The sequence below is a fragment of the Propithecus coquereli genome, unplaced genomic scaffold (assembly GCF_000956105.1).
Source record: "Propithecus coquereli isolate 6110/MARCELLA unplaced genomic scaffold, Pcoq_1.0 Scaffold84, whole genome shotgun sequence".
In the NCBI taxonomy this organism is placed as follows: Eukaryota; Metazoa; Chordata; class Mammalia; order Primates; family Indriidae; genus Propithecus; species Propithecus coquereli.
This window is the reverse complement of record NW_012154618.1, coordinates 3,231,082-3,253,939: the sequence shown is the minus strand read 5'-3', so window position 1 is coordinate 3,253,939 and position 22,858 is coordinate 3,231,082. Positions and strand designations below refer to the sequence as shown.

Below are 22,858 nucleotides of genomic sequence, written 5' to 3'. Positions count from 1 at the left end.
TTTGTGAAGGTGTTCTTTAAAAAAATTGATTAAAACTGCACAAACATGATTTTATAAAAGCTAGTGGCTTCTCATGCTGCAAAAGGTCTGTGATGCAGAGAACAGCTTCCCGTGAGCTGTATTTTGTTTGCTGTGGTCCAGCAGTGGGTTGAGATCCTACCTGGTATTAGGAGAGATAACGTGAAGTCATTACATCTGCGTTTGTCAAAATCCTAGTTTTTCACTTACCTAATGGTCCTTTTTTTTTAAGTGAGAGACTCAAGCCAAAATCATCTTGCTTCTCCCAGGATACTAAAATATTTTGTTGTTGTTGTTGTTGTTGTTGTTTTTAAAGGTACAGCTCCAGGTTACCTTCGAGGATTCACATTTTGCTTTCTAAATCCTGTTCTTAAAAGGAACCATCTACTGACAGTACATCATAAATTCCATGGCTCTTCCATGACATTTCTGGGGAAGTAAATGAAAGGTGTAAATTAAGAAAAGCAAGTGTTTGTGGTTCCCACTTTAACCTTCTGTTATGTTAAGTGGCTTTGTTGAAGAGGGCTGTCACTGCTCTTGAAAACTTGGGAAAATCCATAGCAAGCTGTGCCATTAGTTGCCTTTCGGAGCATAGGATATTTGATGTGAAAATTATATGGACACGTCTAATTGGGTGTATTTTCACCCCACCAGTTACCAACTAAAGAGGTGATTCTACCCCCTCCCCTGCTTTTTTAGCTAAATTGTTTAACCTGAAATTTGTGCTATTAAGAATTGCATTCCAGTAATCCAGCTGCCATTTTTCAATGTCTTTTGTCTAGTAGCATGTCTGTATGACCCAACTGTATAAATTTCTAGACATCTGGCAAGAGCTGGTTATCATCCCGCCCTGATTTGGGGGAGGACAAGGCCTGTGACCCCCCAGCCTCCCATCATAATTTACACTCTTCCCTGTGTCCTGCAGAAACGCAGCCAGCTAGTGGAAAGAAAACAGAAGCTCTTTGGACCTCTGCTTCCTGTAAAATGGGAATAATCATTCTTATCCTGCCTGTTTTCCGGAGTTGTGTGTTCTTTTCCAATGAAAGGTGCTCAGAATTAAAATAAAAAGCAGTTACACAGAGATAAGATAGGGACAATTATGCCAATTTGAGCTCCAGAATTAAAAACAACAAGTCTAATCACATACCATGCAGTTGACCCGTTTAAAGAGTATAATTCAATGGTTTGTAGCGTATTTACAGAGTTGTGCAATTGTTATCACAATTTTAGAACATTTTCATCACCCCAGAAGAAACTTTGTACCCATTAGTGATCACTCCCTATTCCCTCCCTCCCCCCTTCCCCCTGCCCTAGGCTACCATCAATCTACTTTCTATTTTTACGGATTTGCCTATTCTGGGCATTTGGTATATATATGCAATCGCACAATTTGGGATCCTTTGTGACTGGCTTCTTTCACTTAACGTGATGTTTCCAAGGTCATCCATGTTGTAGCCTATATCAGTACTTCATTTCTTTTTATGGCTGAGTAATACTCCCTTATATGGCTAGACCACATTTTATTGATCCATTTGTCAGTTGATGGTAAACTCCAGAATTTAAAAAATATTAAACTAGTTCATATTTGGTTTAATTATTAAAACTATCCCTTCCCTTTTATTGGAAGTTAAGTGTTTGTATAGTAATGACTATGATGGGGCAAAGATTACCGAGTCTGTGACTGTAAGTGAGTGGTCCACGTATTTCAACAAGTAGGTACCTTCCTCAACAGACTCTATCTGGAACCAAATGCTGGATGAAGATGGCTTTAGAATTCACAGTCTTTCTGAAGCACTAGAGGCTTGTAATCAATAAAACTAGGAATTATTTCCAGTTCCCTCTTACTCTTTCTGTAGGTTGGCTAAGGGTTAAGACATGATCTCCAGTGGTTCAAACATGCCTCTGCTTTGTGCTGTCTCCTCGTTTTCATTCTCCACTCTGGTGGTGTGAAGCTGTGGTGTTGGGTCAGATAGCAGCCCACAGATTGTGATCAGTGGATATCGTTTTCAGCCTGGGGGGTCGCTGTGTTTTCTGTTTGGTATTTTTATTTGTTACTGTTTCGGTGGTTGTTTTTACCTGTTGTAAATATTAAGAAGCCCAGGTATGTTTACATGCTGGAGATAGGGAAATTCACCTGTCCAGATTTGTCACACCTGCCTGCATCGTGGCTGACGTGGCCGAAGGCAGTTTCTCTGCTCAGGGTAGACCCACCTGGGCCAGCTGCTTTGTAATCAGTTCTGATCACTACTACCCTCCAGGGGCTGTTTTTTGGCGTTAACGTCCCTTAAGTACTTTGAGAAGAAAGTTTTTTGAGGAAAATCTGAATTTTTTCTTTACTGGCTGCACATGTTAAACACCCATGTGAAGATGATTTTCACTTTACGAAGTAGGAAACACTCAGCAATCTTTAAGAGAACCCTAAAAATTGGTTGTTATCTCCTATGAGAACATAGGACCAATTATGCTCACTCTGGGCTCTGAATTTTGGCAGGGCGGTCCATCCATTTCTTGGTGGCAAGAGACGGGAGCAGGATGGGGTTGGCATCCCCAATTCGTGTGTGCACTGTCTCTGATGTCTTCTGTACACACATACATGCCACACGCACGCAATTTAGGGGTTTTTCCTCCCCTCATAGTCCTCTTTAGCCCAATTTTTGACTAATAAAGGTATAGATATAAATGTTCGGAGTTGGAGATAGCCAAAGGCTTGGGTGACACAGGAGATAATTCGTCCCAGACCTCGTACTCCTTATGCCCTGATTCTGACTACCCTTTTCAGGCTGAGAAACCCCAAATACCATAGGGCTGAGAGAGTTAATTACAGGGCAGGTGGCCCAGGTTGGGTCTACCCTGAGTGAAGTGGCCGGATTGGCAATAGTGTGATTCTTTCTGGGGGTGACACCCTGGGGGCAAGTATCATTTTGGAACCAGGGATGTCGGCGAATGGAGCTAGCTATGCTCCCATTCTCGGTGAGATGGTATCAAGTTTGACCCTGCCTGTGGGAATCTGTTGTTTTTGACTGTATGTCCTTCCAATGTGATTCTTCCTTTTGCAATGTCTGGAGAGGACTTTATTTTTATTAAGTCCGTTTCAATTGAATACATTTTATGCAGTTAATTTAGTGTTTATGGTGTATCTTAACCAAAATGGTCTGTTTTCATAAACACTTGAGAAGGTTTAAATGACCTTTTCTCATAAATTAGCCCATGTCTGCACAATTATTTATGAAGACCCTCTGGAATTTGATGTCGTTAGGAAACATATTGGCACAAAATAGTATGTTATTATCTAATGGTAATAATTGGTTAGTAGAAATGAGGAAACAGGACGTGTAATTGGGGTTCCTGTGGCTAACAAGATGTGAATTATGGAAACATTTCCAGGAGAAATTCCAGGGTCGTTCTAGAAACCTATTATTTGCATTTTAAAGCATTTGATTCCCATTGATAGGGGAGGAGGATGGCGTTTATCAAAACTGCTTTCTTTTTCAGAGCAAAGCGGTCTAAATTTCCTGAGTGGGGGCTAGACACCTTCCTCCACCCCCACCCAGCCCCTGTGGTGCCTTAACTACCTTTCCGTCCCATTTTAGGCTTCGTACTGTCTTTTTGTTGGAGACATGTTGCTTTTTAGAGAGGATTGCCTAGTAGACATCGCAGGTCCTAATCAGAACGTCTTCTCCCTGTCGCACCTTGATTCTGCCCAGTGATGTTCGTGGGACACAACATGGACCAACGTGACTTCCCATTGGCTTCCTGGGAGAAGGAACTTCCCTTTAATAAGAATCTTGTTACGAGCACAGCATAATGTTTACTTCATTAGCTGGATTCACAAAGCCTTCTGCAGCCTGTGGTTCTTGGACCCAAGGTTCTCCCTCAAGTTCTTCCACAGCCGGTCGTTGCCGAGTGTGGTGGATGGACTTAGCTATTATGCTTGAACGTGTGAACCAGCTCCTCTCCTGTCAAAGCAGTTGATGAGCATGGTTTCTCACGAGCTTGCTGGCAATTTGCTTCCCAGATTAGGAGACTCTGAGTTCTATGTGGAAATCATGGATAGGAAGGTCGCAGGGAGAAGCTTCACTTTCCACCTGCTTGAGGTCACGTTGAACCTCGTCACTGTACCAGGAAGCAAAATGGGAGTGATGCCAGCGGTGCCAGCTAGTGTATGGATGTTCCCGGAATTAGGTTTGTCTTCAAAAGGACTTCATTTGGTGTTCTGGCCAGATGTGTTAGAACTTCATTCATTTTTTTTTTTTCATGCCTTGGCTAATGTCCCAGGTCTGGATAATGTCAAGGTTAACCACTTCACCTTAGTACCTCTCACCCCAAGAAAGCCTTGACCTTCATGTATAGAGCTAATTTGGTGTTGATATCAATTAAAAAGTAAAACCTCCATTCAAAATTATCCAAATAATTTTTGTTTTTATAAACTTTATCCTAAACTCTCTAAAAAGAACCTATTTTGTACCCACTTTTCCTTTTCTGTTTATGATACCACAATGAAAAAAGTATATCATATTTTCAACTTCTCAATATTTGATAGGCAGTATTTTCCCCCTGGATAGGAAAAAAAAGTTGGCAAAACTTTGTTTTACCCAGTAAGCACCTTTTGAAATGATGCTACAATTTCCTATTCATGATGCTACTTTTCTAAAATAGTTTTCCTTGGTCATGTAGAACTTTTATCCAGTGAAAGAAATCTGTGTGTGTGTGTGTGTGTGTGTGTGTGTGTGTGTGTGTGTGTGTTTGTGTTTGTGTGTGTGTGTGTTGCCTTTTCTCCTTGAGTATAATTTCAGTAAATATGCCCTCTTATTATATAATGGCCATGCCCAGAAACCGAGGCACATTGCTTTTGTACTTACAGATTTGAGGGTCTAATGAATCCCCTGCTCTGTGTCCTGCCAGCCTGGCAGAATCGGAGCATGCTGGAGGTGGACAGGGCCCTTAGAAGTCATCCGGTGGCCATCACCCTCATGTGGCATGACAGCTAGTTGGGGTAGGGGGTGGCAGTGGCATGGAGGCCCCACACTGTGTCTGCGCTGAGGGTGAGGAGGAGGGATGAACAGTGCTTTGTGAAGGTAAGTGTACAGGTGGCCTTGTGTGTGCTCATTCCCTTTTGCTTCTGTTTGGATCCTTATCTCTTTCTTACTAAGTTGAAGTCCTCGAGGGCTGAGGTAGACTTCATTTCTTTGTCCCTTGAGTGCAGGGATGGTGATTCCATTTCCAATTTCCACTCTTGCCAGCTCTGAGCAGGGCGGCTGAGTGATACGGACACAGTAAGGGACGAGGGAGTTGCCATATGGGACCTGTACATCTGTCATTCCTGACTCCAGGGCATCGTCCTCCGCATTTACTAATACCTTCCAACGTACATATACATGCACGCAGGCATACACGTGTGTGCGCGCACCGTGCACACACTCACACCTTGTCACACATGCTCACATTTTAAAAAAATAATGAAAAAAATATCACATACATTTGCCATGTCAGTGACAATAATTTGGTTTGGGAAAGAACTGGGCTCATCTTTCATGATAAAAATAGTAGCTTGTCTGGAGCCCTGATTACAATTTATTTGCCTCTGTGTTAAGTTGTTTGACAATGTATTTCAAACATAATTAGTTTGCATCAAAGTTACCTCACCTTCAGAGGTGAGAATTATTGGTGGTGCTTAAAGCCAGATCAGCAGGACCTGTGAAGACCTTAACTCTCTCCAAGGTTACGTATGTGATGTGTATGTGGGATTTGTTTGTTTGCATGGTCGCTATTGCTTATTTGTTTTCTGATGTCGTTGTTTGTACACGTGTTTGTATGTGTGAGTAAATGATGAAGAAATATGAGGATTTTACCCTCTCACCATTTTTTTAAACATTATCATTTTACTAGTTTGCTTTTTTTAGTGGCATTGCCTTTGTCAACATCCTTCTTTCAAATGGATGTCTTATTCTTTCAAAGATGTTGCATTTTCAAAAGAAAATCCTTCCATTTATGCACAGAACCCTGAACTCCTGGTCTTTAAAATCTGGGTTTTAGTTTCAGCTCTTTTCTAGCTGTGTGGTCTTGGACAGGTCCTTTTATATCTAGACTTGGGGATTAAAAAAAAATCATAAAGCATTAGATTAGGTGATTTCTAATACTCATTCCATTTTAAAATTCTGATCTCCTTTAGAGACCATGAATAATTCTTTCTCTCTTGTTATGGAGGGGAAAATACATGAAAAACACAACCGAAATGTATTTACGTTCTCCAGAAAAGACACAAAACCAATAGGATGTGTGCGTGTATATATATAGGGAGAGATTTGCTATAATAAATGGGTTCATGCAATTATGGAATCCCCTAGTCTGCATAATCAAGCCCCATGATGTGCAGCTGGCAAGCTGGAGACCCAGGAGAATTGATGGTGTAGTTCTGGTCCCAGCCCAAAGGCCTTGAGGACCAGGGGAGCTGATGGTATAATTCCCGTTTGGAGGTCAGTAGGCTCAAGACCCAGGAAGAGATGATGTAGTACAGTTTTGAAAGCAGGTAAAAACTTCTGTCCCAGCCTGAAGTCAGTTACTCAGGAGGAATTATCCCTTATTTGGAGTAGGATCAGAAGAAACACACCTCTTGAGATCTTCTGTCACAAATAGGCAGTGTTGCTGGAGAAAGTCAGGAGGCAGATTTTAGCACTGCTCGGTATTTGTGGCCTCTACTTTCTGGGTCTGCTGTGTTCACAGAGATCACATCTTAAAATAGGTCAGTGCCTCCAGTGGCTTTCTTGGAGACCCTAGAGGAGAAGAGGGGCCCAGGGGGCAGTTCCAGCTGGTGTGTGGTTGCCGAAGGTCTTCCTCCACTGGCTGCAAGCTACATTCATTCTTATTTCAAGAAGTACCAAAATGCCTCCTCCAATATTTTGCCTTGGAACAATCCCCTCGCATCAAGCGCATGAAATTCATGAGGGCTTCATTTACTTTTTCTTGGAACATCTCCAGTTTTTTCCACATTACCACTTCGTTCATGGATGGACAGTTATTCAGGTCAGTCTGGCTGAGGTGATTAAACTGCTTCACTCCGAATTCCTCTCCCTCTCTCTTCAAACTCAATTCAGACTGGCCTGAGCAAAATGAATGTATTGACTGATAACTGAAAAGTCCAGAGGTAGCGGGCATCAGGCATGGCTGGATCCAGTGGCCTATGTGCTGATACCATTTTCCTCCAGTTCTTGCCTCCACTGTCCTCCAAGGTGGCTTCATTGTACAGGGGCTTATTCAAGTCCAGAGAGATCTCATCTTCCCTTATAAGTCTGTGACCTTGATTCTGAGCCAGTGTCTATCTATGGTAAGAGGTTGCAGTGTGCTGAGTGGGCTTGGACTGAATAAACTTGGCCACCTCTGGAGCTGGAGTAGGGTCCACTCTACCTAAACTGCATGGCTGGAGAGTTAGCCTGGTGTCTCCTCAGTAATTTGGTATTGCTACCAGAAAAGTCATGAATGGACACTGAGCAGAAAATTCAGCAGATGTCTACTTCCTAGTCTTTATGGCCCATGGAAAAGTTGTTTTTTTTAAAAGGAACACTCAAAAGAAAAAAAAAAACAAACTAGTTTTTCTCATGGAACAAAATGACTTTATATTGTATATACATTTGAATTTTTTGTAAGACATCTTGTACCCTCTAAAATTTGAAGTGGTTTATAAGACTTTGTGTTCTGTAAAAGGAATGGAAATGAATAATTAAGGACATTAGAATAAAGAGAAAAGCAGGGTAGGCCGATAAGATAAGGTGGGGATAAGCTTAATTCTACAAGTTCAAAGCTGGAGCTCCTAATGGGTTGGTAGACATGACCTACAAAATTGGCCCCGAAGTTCCCCAGCGTGGAACAACGTACAGATCTGTACAGAGGGGCGTGTGTGTAACGTTTCCTCACAACGCACAAGCCCCTGTGCGAGTTTAGGCTGGGGAGAAATGGCTGTGGAAGATGATAAAGATGATGTGTTTGATGGCAGCCTTGGATGCATTTCTTCCCAGACTCCTTCTATGGGGCATTGCTCTTGGGAACCCTGCCACTTTGCTCTCAGCATTGTGTTGTGAGACAAAGCAAGCAGGCGAGGATGAAAACCCCCGTGTTGCTGGGTTCCTTTTAGAAACAATCAGGCTGTTAACCAAGTCACCTTTGCTGCAAGGCAGTAAGCTGAGTCGCTGCCGTGGCGGAGCAGAGTAGGGTCACTTTACTTGTAAGATTGGGCCCATCTCTCAAACGGACTCATGCATGCCTGGTGACGCACGCTCCTGTTCACAAACCAGCACTGTGGGGAAAGGCAGGGAGGGAGGCTCTGCTTCCCAGACGAAGACCAGAGACCCCCGGGGTGGAGAAGCAGTGCTCCTCTGCTGCTCGGCTACCCTTTCTGGGGGGCAGATCTCTGGGCTTCTTGATGGTCGGTGGCTCTCAAAGTCTGGACACAGGGTCAGCTCCAGCCAGCATGGGCCTCAGATAGCTCTAGTTTTTGGGATGTAGCTGCTGTTTTATAAATGTGTCCTTTATTTTCATCAGTCTTCTATCTTTTAAAGTCTTTGGTACCCACTAGGTTCATTCTGATACTTAGCGAATATCAGAACATGTAAGATACTGTGTATTGTCATTAGTCTCATATTGAGAAATGTGAGAAAAAATTGTTCATGGAATTTTCCTTCATATAAAACTTCAAAAACTAGAATAGAGAAGGCATGCATTGTCTTCTTTTTTTTTTTTTTTTAAAGAAAATTAGAATGATATTTCTTTGTTGTGGAATAGCCCTTCTTGGACCCCGCGTTACTCTTTATAGCCCTAAATTCTCTACCCTGTTTATAGAGCCGCAGGAAACATGTAGACAGGCAAACAAGTCCGCATAGCAACTGTCTACAAGTTGACCGAGATCTGGTCTGTAGCCCCCTCTGCCATTTACTAGCTGTGTGACCTTGGGCACGCTCCTTACCATCTCTGAGTCAGTTTCCTCCTCTGTGAAATGGGCATGACAATACCTACCTCACAGGCTGGTTGTGAGGATTAACAGAATGACAAGCGCACTCCTGCATGGAGTAGGCAGTCAGTAAACCGTAGCAGCTCTTGTGGTAGGGCTCTGGTTGTGTTGAAATTCAAGCGGCATATACTTCTGGTGTGTGCTGTCAGTTCTTGTCAGGGGTCCAGAGTTACTTCTCTCAAAAGGCTGTGCTCTGGCAGAGGAAGGGTGCTAGTTAAGACAGATCTGCTGGGCCCAGTGGCACGCATCGATAGCCCCAGAGCTCCTTGGGAGGCTGAAGCAGGAGGATCACTTGAGCCCAGGAGTTTGAGTCCAAGCTGGGCAATATAGCGAGACCCCATCTCTTAAAAAAAAAAAGGCAGATCAGATCCCGAAACAGCTCAAATATTAGGTGGAACCATATGTAGTCGTATTTTTGTAGGGCAGAAATAACTGCTATTTCACATGGTTCACACTAATAGAAGATGCAGTAAGGTAAGTTGAGAGAGAAAATGCTGGCTGCTGGCTCTCGAGAGGCCCGGAGGTAGGAACAGCCACGCCCATTATGGGGGTGGTGGGCAGGGGTGGGGATACTGGGAAGGCACACGACACAAGGCTGCTTGGAAGAGGTTGCATTTGAGATGACCCTAGAGGGGACCCCGAGCTGAATGGCAGGGAGGTGGAAGAGTCCCGGTTCCTGATGGGAACCGTGATCCTTCGTGTCTGGAGCTTCTGGAGAAACGTGGGTCAGGATAGAAAGTCAGGCTGGGGGCTGTGTGTGCCTTGGTGACCGTGTCCCCCTCCCTCCCGAGCCTCACTCTGTCCCCCTTTCTTCCTGGCAGCAGAGCCCCCGCCCTTGCTGCACTCAGGGACATGACTGTCAGCACTTCTATCCCCCCTCAGACTTCACTGTCAGCACTCAAGTCTTCAGGGACATGAAAAGGAGCCACTCCTTACAAAAGGTTGGGGATCCCTGGTGTATGGAGGTAGGTCTCGGAGCAGAACGATGGTATGAGATGAGCTGGCTCGGAAATGAATCCGCCCATCCAAAGTTGACCTCTCGCTGGGGCGGGGCCCACACACCACGATCCCTGAATTCTTGTTGGGTTGCTGTCATTTCGGGTGCCGTGATGTCTGGGCGTGCTGACCACTGATAGGGCTATCATAACCATAAAGATGCCGGTTTATAAGGAGAGGGTGGAGGCCGGTGCGCCCGTGAGTCCAAGGCGCCTGGCTCCCAGTGATGGCTACGTGATGCAGTGTCACACGCAGCTTCCGTGGAAATGATGACCGGCACGTGCACCCCATTAAACGGGGCCCCCAGCAAGTGAGTTCCTGGGGCTCTTCAAAGATCCCAGTGAAAGAGGAGTTATCACCCCAACTTTGCCTTGTTGTTATTAGTCATTTAGAACTTACAGATTTTCTCTTAAAATTCAGGGTCCTGAAAAATGCCCACTTCTGCAACAATACCTATGCGAATGGCTTTTCTCACAGACGTTGCTCTCCAAGGACAGGAAGCACTGTTAATTTCCTTTAAATAATACAATGTAACGTCAATGCCCCACACTGCTCAGTGCTTGGGAGTGACAGTTCTCTTCAAATTAGTAGTCCCGAAGCATAAAGAACATCTAGAACACGCTTTTATCTTCAGAAAAGCAAAAGTCAATGCAGATAAAAAATGTTAAAGGAACTCTTAGATTTAAACAGCAAATGATTTAGTACTAATGTTAGCTTTTTTAAAAAGAAAAGGTGAATATGTATGAGCCAATTAGTAAAGCCACAGTCTTTAAAAAACATTTATTGTGTACCTAGTAGGTGCTGGGTGCTGTGCTGGGTATACAGAGATTGAAGGCACGATTCCTCCAGCAGAGGTTAGAGTAGTATATAGCGTGTGTACATACGCCTTGCCTTTGGGGAGAGAAAACATCGAGTAAATCACCTTTAAAAGCTTGTTCTAGTGTAGGAAGTAGTAAATAGTGAGTTAAGAGAACTGGGGACATGTAGGAAAACATAGAAGAAAATGTAAATACATTAGAAGAAAAATGTAAATACGTATCCTCTTTTTACCTGTTGTTAATCTCTTAATATATGGATGCTTGTCTTTCTAGTCATTTACGTGCATAAACTTTAAAAAAAATGTTTCACAAAATTGGAATTGTCCCTTACACAGTTTTGTGTTTTCTTTTCACTTCGGACATCAGGAATGTTTTTCTACACTGCAGTGTTTGTGTCTTAATTCTCTTTAGTAACTTCATGTAGTAAAGTTGGTGTCCTGTGGAAATCCTCTGGTCTAACCTTTCCTCTTCGGCCAGATGTGAATAAAACTGAAGATATTTCTGGAGTTTTTCGAACTTTTCGTTCTCTTACTCCCTTGCCTCTGACCGCGCCTGTTCTTGGACCGTGCCTGTGCGCTGCTCACCTGGAGCTGGTGCGTGTGCGTGAAGACCATGCCCTTTAAGGTGCCTTGGTCTGACAGCGCAGGGAGGCCCCCTCTTCTCTGCATAGCCATGGCCTGCTGGAAGCTTTTTCTTCAGCAGTTCCTCACTGGTTCAGCTTTTCATAAGCATAGCTGTTCATTCTGACTGTCGGTGATAAGGCCGTATGAACGCAGCCACCCCCCGACCAGGGCCTGGCAAATGGTAACTCATTAATCTTTGGTTGGCGGTAGGAGGTAGATAAAGGAGGGCCAGGTTCCCATTTTGAGAATGAGGAAAACGAAACAGAAAGACTGGGTTTCTTCCTTATAACTCAAGATCCGCAGGAGCCGATTAGATCCCTGGCGCCAGTGACTGTGAGCATTTCTCAGCCTCGTCCTCAGGACTGAGAAACATCTCCTGGAGAAGTGCCAAAATGCTGCCTTTCTGGGATGAGGTCTAAATCCATGACTTGTGAATAGGCCAGATACAAAGATGTCATTTATGGGCTGTGCCAACTTGGGCGAGTAACCCTACTGCTCCATGCCTCAGTTTCCCCATCGGCGAAAGGAGCTCATGCATGGGCTGTATTTAAGGAGGGTGCTTGGCCAGAGAGCTGGTGGGCTCAGTCTGGTGCAGGCATGCAGCTGGATTCTTGTGTGTCAGCGAGATGGGCCAGTCACTGCTGGGGTAGCTCAGTTGTGCTTTCCCTGTAGGTTTCCTTGGAAATTCGTATGTAACATGCCTAATACCCACTACTTCAAGAGTCTCAGTGGCATATGGAAATCTTATCCACAGTATGGATATGATAAATAGAAACGGCTCTGGGGTGCCGTGGAAGTCACATGTGATTGGCAGTCAGGAGAACTAAGTTTGAGTCCAACTTTCTGTCACCGCTGTTGGGAAGGGGCTTCACCCTTCTGTGATGCAATTTCTACATCTGTTAAAGGGGGGGCGGGGATAATGGAATATTGGCCCAGCCTGCTCCACTGGGTACCTACAGAGATCCCTTGACCTTTAACATGGTCTTCCTATGGTCCAAGTACTACTCCAAGTGATTTGCCTATATTAACTCTTCAAAACCTGATAGCAACCCTAAGAGGCAAATGCTGTGATTATCCCCCTTTTGCAAATAGGGTAACTGAGGCACCGAGAGGTAAAGCAGCTTGCTTAAGACCACACAGCTAAAGAATGGGATCTATAAAATTGCTATTAACGAAAGACCATGGCTGTGGTTTTTGGTTCAGAGCCTTCCCCACCAATGTCTTACACTTGCTAAAGGAGAATGTGTTTGATCCTGTCCTACACCCAGCCTTCTTAGGGGCTGGGAGGAAATTTTTGATTCAGGATAGCCAAGGTCTCACTTTACAAGTCTCAGTATTTGGGGTACCTTCCACCCCATTCATATTTAGCAGGCATTGTCCCTGCTCTCTCTTCCCTTGTAATTCAGCGTGATTCGAAGATCTCTTCCTGTAGGGAATGGAGGTTGGTAGACCAGTTGAGTAAATATGACTAAGAAAGTCAATACCCACCTGGGCAGGGATGAGTCACTTTCTAGTTAGCTATTCATGTACATTTTAAAGCTAGCCACACAAAGTCATTACATTGGGGCTATTAACATGTTTAATAGTGACAATAATAGGGTGTGACCCATGGCCTAACTACATTGAGATAAGAAAGAAAGAGTTTTTTTTCCTGTAATTGCTTAGTCAATACCATTTTCACGGAAATACTTGCAAACAAACTTTTAAAACGCTCTTTGTCAGGACTCTTCCCTTATTCCTTGTTTCCTTCCACTTTAGAGGTTCTATAAACGTTTCCTGATCAATGGCCAGGGATTATCGAGATGGTACGCTCTGTCCCTTCTGATTTTTTTGGTTGACCTACCCTTTTGCTAGTGTTGAGCCTGTTTTTATTTCACTTTTAGGGTGTGTGTGGGGGATTTCAGGAGGGGGCACATTATTCCTGCTACCTGCTTATTAACCTTTCAACCTATAAAATTAAGGGAAAAAGAGACTTCCGCTAAATTTGCAAAGCTAGTCACATAAACAGCGAGTTAGCCATTTTGGTGAGAGGAAATGAAACTTTTCTTGGATTTATTAGACCACATCCTATGTGGCTTATTATATGTCTGATTTCTAAAAAGCATGGCATCATGGCCAGAGTTTTATTTTTGCTTATTAGTCATTTGAAACAAATACAGATATTGCTTCATTTCCTGGGTACTTTATTTTTTAGTACATGTTATGTTTGGAAAATCTGGATTTACACAACAAAGTGCACCAGAGAGGAAGTATTTGCTAATTTATAAATCTCTGCATTATAGCTTTGGATTAGCAGGTATTGTGCTAAACTAAAAATTTTTGGTTCCCTCCTCCTCCTCCAATTATATAAAAAAGCAAGATAAGAAAACTATAAAAATAATTCCCAAAGGCAAAGTTAATATTTTGACATACTTCCTCCTAGGCTTTTAAAAAACGTATTTTCAGAATCATAGGTGGGCTCATATCGTTCATGCACTTATTTGGTGTTTATTTTACATCTCTCAATAATAGAAACACTTTCCTATGTATGCCATGATGACTCTTTGTAAAACTACTAATGGTTATTTATTCTAGAAGTGGGTGTCTCTTGCTGTGCTTAGCCGTGGCCCTCAGTGCAAAGTGTTTTCCAAAGTTCTGCTATTATAGTGCGATTGCATCTCATGTGGCAGAGGGCGTAAGTTGGAAATAGTGAAGACAGTGGTTCTAGAACATTCCATAATGCCCTCGTGATGTATATGACCCACGGCTTTGCACATACAGCCCTGGCTCTATTTCCCGTGGTATTCGCCATTCCTTGGACTGAAAAGAGATGGCACTGTGGACGCTGTTCTTCCCACTTTGTACACTAAGTAGAAGGCCTAGGCACAGCGTGTGGAGGTCTTCTAAGGAGCTCACCCTCGGGGAAGGGAGGGGTGTTCTTCCGCCCTGCGTCCAGGCCTCAGTGGGCCCAGCCGGCACCCACCAGGACTCCACAGGCTGTGTCCATGGCTCTCAGTGTTTGTTAGTGGCCACCTCCCCTTTCCCTGTTCTTTGTGAGTCACGTATTTTTTTTGTATCCCATGTGACCAGGGTCATTAACAGGGAAGACTTGGGCCTTCAGTGCGTGACTTGTCGTCATCCCCACGGTTTATTGTTTCGGATCATCCCCTTTTGTAATTCTCTGAAGTCATGGACCAGTTTTTAATGGGTCAAACATCGTCAAGGGAGAGTATAAGTCAGCCTTAATTAAAACTTTTCATTCCTTATAGGGCCCCCAAATCAAAATACCTGGTCAGTGCTTAAGGAGGACGGGACACTTCTCATTGGTGGTTTGACATTATCTGCCTAAGGGTCAGTCTGTCTGTCTCTCTCTGTGCTGGTGTCTGTTCCTCAGAGTCCTTTGCTGTGGCCAGTCCCTTTAATGACGTCAGTGAGGTAGATGTTTGGAATTTGGTGATAGGAATCATATCTCGGCTCAGACTCTGGAACTTCATTTGCTTGTTTTTATTAAGGGCAGTTTGTTAGGTAAGCAAAGTAGAAGATCTTGGTTTTATCCTCTCTTATCGGGCCAGTCCTATGAACCTTATTTGAAAGGTATTTATTGCATCAGCTCCTGCTAGTTGAGCAGGGACGATATGACGAGCTACAGCATTTTTCATCCTTTATTCCACACCCTTCTCATTTTCAACATCATGTAAAAAGTCATTTCAAACTTGTTTACAAAACCCAGTGGGTTTGTTTGTTTGCTTTTTTTTTTTTTAGTGTGGGGAGCAGGGTGGTGGAAGCACCCTATGAGGCCAGGTTCAAGTTTCAGCCACCCTGTCCCGGTCAACATCTGGCCTCTTCTTCTGGGGCTGAAAATGAGGAAGGAGGTGGTCTTTGTGCTGCCACACCTTTTTGAACTCTGGCCATGTCGTGCTCACAGCCAGCCGTGGCGGCCAGTGCAGCAGGAGAGAAAAGGTCTTGCCTGGGAAGGTCTGAATTAGAGGTCTGTTTGTGCCCAGAGTGAAAGTTTCTGTTTTGGAAAAGCCAGTTCCTTTCAGAGGGGGAGGGTGGGGACAAGGAAGGAATGGAGACGCCCGAGAAAGAAGAAAGAGTCAAGGGAAGTGGGAAGGAATTGGGGTGACTGAAGGACACAGACTCCCCCGCCCCCTTCAGTTTATTTCCCAGCCCCACCGGTCACTTGATCTGACAAGCCTTGCCTGAGCCCGCACGTCACAGGCCCATGGCCTGGCAGTAGCCTTTTGCTGTTTAGGAAAAGGGAGCTGGGGCAGATGACGGCGGATTGACCGAGATCTAGATGCAGGTGGGTCAGGAGGGATCCCGGAGGCTCTCGGTGACTGTGAGCTCAGCCCGGCTCCTGCTGCCGGGTTCATGGCAGGCCTCGTGGCTCGCCAGGGGCCAGTGTGACAGGTGGTAAGTCCACTGGTCCCTGGGGAAATGACCAAAACCCCTCCACTGGAGAGTAGAAGAAACTTGTAACCGCCCAGAGGGAGGTCCGGTTTGTGGGTTGTCATAACTCTGTCTCTTGGACAAGTTTCTTTCCTCTTGCCACTTTTACATGACCCTCGAGAAAGATGGGTGGAGGTGAAGGGGACACCCATGGCATCTTTCAGTGGCTTCAGAAACCTGCCCTGAAGGGGAGGCGGGCGTGGGCTCGTGGCCCTTGCCGTGTAGGGGGTATGTTTGTTTCTAAAGGGAGTGGGACGTTTGTTTCTCTTTCGCCCTGTCCTGACCGGGACGGCAAAGTGTACTCAAACCAAGGTTCTATGAGGCTTTCCACGCCGTAGTCTTGCTTGGCTGGGTCACCTGCAACTCTGTTTTTTTGGATTTGCACTCACTACGTGCACGTCTGTGCCCCCGACTTAAGGTCTGAGGACCAGGTTTCTTTTGAGATGGGGGATTTTTAAAAAATGTGTTTTAAAATATATCATATAATAATTGTTGGCTTTTTTCTTTTGGTCTACAGTTCTATAGATTTAAACATAAATTCGTACGACTACCACCGACACGATCAGTATACAGGACAGCTCCGTCACCTTACGCAGGCCCACGTGCTGCCCCTTTATAGTTGGTCGAGGGAAGTGTGGGTTTCATTTTTGTTTTTTTCCTCCATATCATAGGTAGTGTTGGCTCGATTCATTTTATCCATTCAAAGGCTAATTTTTCACCATTGACTGATAAGAGTTTGTGCCCTGCTTTTTCTCCGGGCCGTCTCCAGCAGAACAGCTGTCACCTTAGTGCTGTGGTTGTTGGCTTGTTAGTTACTGGCAAGTCTCGGCTGGATTTCCTATTTTTTATTCTGGGCTGTTCTTGCCCATACACCCAAAATGCTTTGGGCCACCCTGTGGATTTAGGAGAATTCGAGCTAATTCTAACAGTGGTCAAAGAAAAAAATAATCAGCAAGGGAAATATGTTGTTGCTAACCACGTAGGCAGCAGAGGGAAATGAAATTACTTTTGGAGTATTCTGCTTTGAATTATCTGTATTACTCTTTCTCAGATGTCAGGACAGATTATCAAAGTTTGGGCATAATGTTTCAAAGGAAGATGGCACATTTTCTGTGGATTTTATTGACCCAGCTTGGTGCTCCCAGGCTGTCCTCACTTGTCCCATTACCTGAGCTGCCTGCACGGATCATCGCCGCGTCCCCACCCAGGTTCTGAGCAAGCTGGTACGTGCGTGAAGGCCGGAGCTGCCGTCTTCCTGGCTGCTGTTCAGAGCTGACGCTTTCTTAGGGAAAAGCAAAAGGCAGGGTATGTGTGTGCTGGGGATCCTCTGTGTACTTGTCCTCCTCTTGGGAAGTGATGAGAGGTGACCTCAGAGGTCCCTGCTCAGAGTGCCACACTCGAGTGAGCAGTAGATGATGCTTCTGCCGTGCATTTTGCTGGGGAAGGTAACAGCAACCGCACGCATGTAAATTCTTGTGTAATCTAATTCCTGTCTTTGTAATTACTTGGAGACTTGCCATGGCAGCCAGTTGAGAAGTGGGAGCAGTGACCCAGTGCAGAAAGCAGAAATTGGAGGGGAGGGGAGGAGGGGGTGGGGAGAACACAGGCACAGGTCTCCTTCTGGCTTTACAGTGTCTAAAGTCACTTAAGAATCAGGAGAAAGCGTGATCACGGCCCTCCACTGCAGTAACCCGACTTTCCCAGCTGCGCCCCCTCGCCCCCACCTTCTCTTGCCAGGCCGAAGGAACTCTCAGAGCGAGTGGTAGAGTCGGGGCATCCCTGGCTTAGCTGAGAAGAAGGACTCTTACTGATAAGAAACCCCATTGTCTGGCAACAGGTTTCTGTAGAGGAATGTCCTCCAGGTGGGAGAAGAATGGTTTTCGTTTTAAAAACCACACACTGAACAAAGCATCCTAAGCATGGGTAACCTAGCAGAAGAAGAACAAGAACAAAGCAGCCTGGAAACAGTTGTATTTCAGCATCCGGATTGAAATGATAGGGGCACTTTAGAAAGCCGGTGGTGGCATTATTTTCACAAGCAGAGCAAGGGTAACTGTGGAGTCCTCATTCTCCCGAATCTGCCTCTAGAAGGCAGATTGCAAAATGATCAGCTCGGCTTTGAAAGCATTTGCCATTTGTCTGATAGACGTCGGAAACATGATGTCACTTCTACAAACATCCACTTGAGGAGGTGTGTGGGTTTTTTTTTTTTCTCCTATTTGGGTGACAGATTGCATGTTAGGGCACTAGAAGATGAAAGCACTAAATATTTGCTTTAGAAAAACACAGTGGAAGATTCTCTCATCCTCCCTGCTGAAAACTGATGGGCTTAGAATTCCATTAACAAAAATGACTGTCTGCAGTTAAACTTATTGCCACCCTCAGGGCATGATTAACAAGTGGGGTAGAAAGTGAAGATTGGACCATGGAGGATTATATCAGATTCCTTTTTTTTTTTTTTTTTTTTAAAGAGATGGGGTCTCACTCTTGCTCAGGCTGGTCTCGAACTCCTGAGCTCAAGTGATCCTCCCAGAGTGCTAGAATTACAGGCGTGAGCCACCACACCCGGCCTTATATCAGATTCTTTTTCTCATGTTCTGTGGAGTAGGGCCTGGCCCTTTGGTTGAAATAGAAGTCTGAGTTAGCCAAAAGTAATTCCATCCTTCTCTCTAACGTTTATCTCCTCCGTCTGAGTCTTTAATAGGAGGGTCTTCTTGGTGGGTTTCTTCTCCACAAAAAGAAGTTATTTGTTATTTCCTCTATCAGATTTGCTGATAAAGTTGTAATTCTTACAAGTCTTTTGGGGAGGAAGTATCTTACCTTAAAAGAAGAGAGAATGTGATTTTGGTACTTGGTCGTGGTTATCGGGGAGTCTGTTTAATGGGATGGTTAAAAGGAGAAGAGGTCAGTACTCCATCAGTTCAAACCCAGGCTTTGCCACTGGCTAACTGAGTGACCACTAAACCTGTTTGGACCTAAGTTTTTCCATCTATAAAACCAGGAAATTATTGTACCTATCTTTATTTATCAAGAGATTTGAATGAGTTAAAGTTTCTAAGGCAAGTGACTAACATGTATATGTTTTAATTCATCTCTTCGGCTTGGGAGGAAAGAAACATAAACTCTATTCCTGGTAGGGATGTGGAAGGCTTTAATATTAAGACTATAAACCATTTATTAAAAATCTGCTACCCTTCAGGCACTGGATTAAGCTTTTTATAAATATTCTTGTTTCACTCTTATAGCTACTCCTTGAAAGAAAAACTAATATTATTTCAGTTTTCTATATATTAATAAATAAGCTAGTGGTAACACTTATTGAGTGCCTGCTACATACGAGACTCTACTTTAAGCGGTTTTCATCTATTAACTCCACGGGTGGGGACCATTTCTCTTATTTTAAAGAGAAGAAAAGTGTGGCGCAGATTTTTTTTTTTAATAATTTGTACTTGATTCTATGGAGAATAATCGCGAGGACTGGGATTTGAAAGCTGGCTCTTCACATGTTTTCCAAGCCAAGGTGCTCACCTCCCCATCCTCTGACAACCCCCTGTTCTGTAACATGTAAATGGGCCCAGCTGTTTGAGAAGCTTTGAGCAGACACACACAGATGCTCTCCAGATATGCTGGCACATGATAGTTGGGAAGAAAAATCTTTTATTACCGGAAGTTGTGGCTTCTGAGGCTCTCGGCAATTGGCAACATAGATTTTTGTTTTGTTTTGTTTTGTGTGTGTGGTTTTGTTTTTTAAATAATTAGAAACAGTTCAACAATTGTTACCACCCACAGTAAAAATTGCTTGGATCCGTGAAGTAAGAAGGAAAGAAAGAAAAAAAAAAAGGCCGTTTGGTAGAATGATTAAAATGGAACTTTAAAGAGGAAAGTCCGTTTTGGAGGATCCACTTTGGGTGTGTAAATGCTAAGGATCCCTTGTTTTTCACCTCCCCCCTTTGCCCGAATTGCCAATCAAATAATGTTCATGGTGGTTGGCAATGATGAGGAGGAATTGTAATGCACAAGATGGCTCTGGGAGGAAACCCACATTTTTTTGTACTTATTAATGGTATGTCTTTTGTGCGAGTGGGTGTGAGTACTGAGAGCATAAAGCCTACATTTGCGCACTGTGTGGTCCTTGTTGCTGCATTCCACTACCCATGATGGTGGGCTACGTTGGGGGGAGGGGGAGGAGGTGGAGGAGGAGGAGGAGGAAGAAGCAGCCTCAGCACAGCCTCAGTGGTTCCCACTGTATAGGCTAAGCCATCGAGGCAGGAGCAAGCCACGCCTCTTTCCAGGTCAGGGGGCTGGTCAGTGTGGTTGGAGTCTTGGTTTCTTAGGACTGTGCTCTGATTATCAAAGCTGTGCCCTCATTTGCGTGGGAATGAATCACTGGGCTTGCATGTATGTTGTTCCCTCTCCTGAGAATGAGGATGTGCCGGGGTCTGAGTTCAGTGCCTTTGGTCAAGTCAGATGTGCTATCCATTGGCAGTCCTTCGCCCTTGTAGCCTCCAGACTGTAAGTGGTCACATGGCCCAAGAGATGATTTCCTAATCTTCATGGGAGCTTGAAGGACTTGCCTTTGTTAAAGGGGGAACAGCACACTGGAGGGGTGTCTGTCTCTGTGTCCCATTTAAGCCACACTGCTTTTGACTTCTGTGATGCTTCCCAGGCAGCCTCTCTTGCCATCCTGACTTGTTTAAATTTATGGGATGTTGGCAAGCAATTTTTTGATGCTATTCTTCTCATAGCCAGAGGCCAAGATCCCTTGTGGAGCAGTGCCTGCATTTAATAGATGTCATCTGGACACCAGGAAGGGGCATCGAGAAGCATGGGAAGGGGGAAAAGTCTTAGAAGTGAGATTTTTACCCCTAACGTCATCTCCCAGCCTCGTTTTTTCCCTTTCCGGGCAACACAGTCAGTGATTTTCTTTGGTACCACGGTGTTGTGGGCTGCACCCTACAATTCTAGGACAAAGGACACAGTGTCCTAATGGTCTTGCACATGGTCTAAAAATATATATGGTAAGCTGCCTATTTATCTTGGTCTTGAATATCTTAGCATTATTGAGCTCTATGCCTGGCTCTTTACAAAGCCTGAAGATCTGTCCATATCTTTTGTAACACTTGGTGACACTCCAGGACATCCATTCAGTTGTTCTTCTGGCTGTCTGGGGCCTGGTTCCCAAGCCAGATTGTAAGGCAGACGAGACAGTACCCACCGTCTCATTTACTTGGCAGATGAGGATTACAGAGACGCGAAGTGACGGAGTGAAGCAGGACACAGGTGAGTCCTTCAGTCCCCGCATATTCAGACATCAGGCTGCTGGCTGAGAGCTTCCCTCCAGTGTTGGCAGGAACCAGAAAATAAGACTGTGAAGAGATTGTGAAAACAACCGTCTCAAAGGCTATTAACTTTGTGGGACAGGCCCGTAGGCCTCTCTTTACTGCTTCTGGACACCAGTGATGGAAAAGCCCGCAAAATAGGTCTTGTTAACTCCCAGGGTGACGAGACGAGGCCTCCAGCTCTTGGGCCAGCTTGAGTCCGTTTAGTAAAATGTTGCTGAGTGCTCCTGCGCCAGGCACCATTCCCGTGCTGGGGATCAGGGTGTGAGTGAGCCGGATTGAATCGCCGCCTTCAGGAAGTGTGCCTTCTCTTCTAGCTGGAAGTGATGACTTGAGCCCCTGGGGAATTCTGCTCTCCGCCTACTCTGAGTCCGGCTCCTCTCTGAGGCATTCCTCTGAAGAACTTCTGGGATTTAGAACTCCCTCCATGGTTGGATCCCTCACTGTGGTGTGAAAGGGCTTGGTTATGAGGCTGCCAAGGGAAGCCATCAAAAAGGAGGGTTCCGTGGGCAAGTCCACCTTCGAAGTTCTGGGAGTTCCCGTGGCTGTGGTTCTGACCACGGCCTGGGTGCTGGCCAGGCCCATTTCTCTGCTTCTTCACGCCTCACTTCTGCCTGGTGACCAGGATCCCCCCCGATCCTCCATCCCCCCCAAAATCCAGTGGGGTTTCCTACCACATTTCTGTTCTTGCTTATTCAGCATTGGGTCTTTGCTGCCTCTCTTCCAGTCACGGAGGTCTAAGTACATTCCTGTCCAGGTTCCAAACAGACCAGCATCTGAACCTTCCGGCCTCTCACAGTCTAGAAAGAAGAGGGAACAAAATCATTTTAAAAACACGGTGAGCTGGAGCTGTTTAGAATAGAGCAAACAGCCCTTGGGGCCCCAGGAGTTGATGGCTATAATTAGTATCCTGATTTATTAAGAAAAGTTTGTTGTCTTCAGGATTTAAAACAAAATAGATTCTCTAGGGAGATGAAGTGAGACTGTCCTGGGGTAAGGAGATTGTAGGAAGATAGTAATGAGTTGAATGTTACCTAACAGGTAAGGTGCAAATGAGCTGAGGTATTCCCTTGGACCTGGGCTTCTGGCACAAGACAAATAACTCGGGTGAGGGAAGTGTACCTGAGTGGCCTAAAAATATTAATGCTAACAAATTCCTTGAGCAACTTAACTCCACCCAAGGTAGTGTGTTCACTGTGGTTCGTAGAGTCAGTTATAGAATCTTAGAAATTGTGAGAGGGGACGGATGACTCTTACCTGACCACTCTTCAAATCCTGTCTTTGACCCTGAGGAAACCGAGGCCTAGAGAAGGAAGACTGCTGTGAGATCATACAACTGTGTCGCCAAATAGTGATAGAATCAAGACTAGAATCCAGATCGCTTGGGTTTTCTCTCTCCGCTCTGCCACCTCGGATGCAAGTCCAAGTTTCATTTTGTGAACCGTTCATGTTAAGTGCCATTAATTTCAAACTCTTCCTGGATTAGTGTGTGAAATTCAATGTGTTCAGTTATCCACTTATTTTCCACTTGAAATTCTGATTTTTCTCAGACGCCCTGGGTGGTGGTGTGATGATCAGGAGGCTGATGGTGGTGGGTGATGAGGATGGATTAATGGAATCATCTCTGCTGAAGGC

The 22,858-nt window shown here is 44.7% G+C and overlaps 1 protein-coding gene across 6 annotated transcripts in view; it reads left to right on the top strand.

The window, feature by feature from the left end:
* The window catches only part of TCF7L2 (transcription factor 7-like 2 (T-cell specific, HMG-box)), a 187,825-nt gene that overhangs the window by 107,839 nt on the left and 57,128 nt on the right, over positions 1 to 22,858 (top strand). The window lies entirely within an intron of this gene.